Below are 1,493 nucleotides of genomic sequence, written 5' to 3'. Positions count from 1 at the left end.
TCACACCTCCAGACACAGCTTTAAGACTTCGCACTGCTGAGCAGGTGTGCCTGTGGGGCCCCAACCTCAGAGACAGCAAGATGACTACAGGTCAACGCAAAACCTTAAACAACAAATGGCAAAAAGATATGGCATCTCCAGATCCCAACTATCCCACTGAAATCAACCCTAAGAACTCAAACACAACTGAAATACAAGAAAATGACCTCCAATCCATAGTAATGAAGATGATAATGGAGCAAACAAATAATATCAGAAAACAAATGCAGGAAGATGCAGCCAAACAAATTGAAGACATTAAAAAGGCCTATAGAGAGGAACTGGAGAAAATCCAGGAAAAGACAAACAGCCAGATGATGGATTAGATAAAACAATTCAAGATGTGGACGCCCACAGAAAGTCACTGGAAGAAACTCAAGAAAACACAAATAGCCAGATGGAGGAAATAAATAAAACGGTTCAAGATCTGAAGATGAACATGGAAACAATGATAAAAACACAGACAGAAGAAAGACGGGAACAAAGCAACTCAGAGAAGCCAGCAAGTAATGCAGAACTAAGCTTCTCTAACAGAATTCAAGAGGTGGAAGAACGAATCTTGGCAGTAGAAGATTCTGTGGTAGAACTTAAAACAAACATTAAAGAAAATTCTAAATCTGAAAAGTTCCTGACACAAAACATCCAAGAAATAAAGGACACCATGAACAGACAAAATCTGAGGATAATGGTAGTTGATAAAAGAGAAGATGCCTGGCTCCAAGGACCTGAAAATATCTTCAACAAAATCATAGAAGAAAATTTCCCCAATCTAAGTAAGGAGGTGCAAATAAACGTACAAGAGGTGTATAGAACACCAAATAGAATAGACGAGAAAAGAACATCCTCCTGTCACAAAATAATCAAGACACAAAATATACAGAATAAACAAAAATATTAAAAGCGACAAGGGAAAAGGGCCAATTAACATTTAATGGCAAACCTATCAGAATTACACCAGACTTCTCAACAGAGACCATAAAAGCCAGAAGGGCCTGAACAGAGGTCCTGCAAACCCTAAGAGACCATAGGTTCCAGGCAAGACTATTGTACCCAGCCAAACTCTCAATATATATTGATGGAGAAAACAAGATTTTTCCATGATAAAAACAAATTCAAACAGTTCTTAACCACCAATCCAGCCTTACCGAAGTTAATAGAAGGAAAACACCAAACCAAAGTGACAAACTACAACCAAAACTATATGAGATTTAGATAAATATACTGTCTCAAAAACAACCCCATAAGTACTCTACTCCAACCAACATCAAAATCATGGGACTTGACAGTCACTGGTCCCTAATATCTCTCAACCTTAGTGGTCTCAATTCTCCAATAAAAAGACACAGACTAATCGATGGATGCGTAAGCAAGACCCAACATTCCTCTGCATCCAAGAAACACATCTCAGCCACAAGGATAGACATTACCTCAGGGTAAAAGGCTGGGAAAAAGTA

Source organism: Acomys russatus, unplaced genomic scaffold, assembly GCF_903995435.1.
Source record: "Acomys russatus unplaced genomic scaffold, mAcoRus1.1, whole genome shotgun sequence".
NCBI lineage: Eukaryota > Metazoa > Chordata > Mammalia > Rodentia > Muridae > Acomys > Acomys russatus.
Note: the sequence above shows the minus strand (reverse complement) of the source record.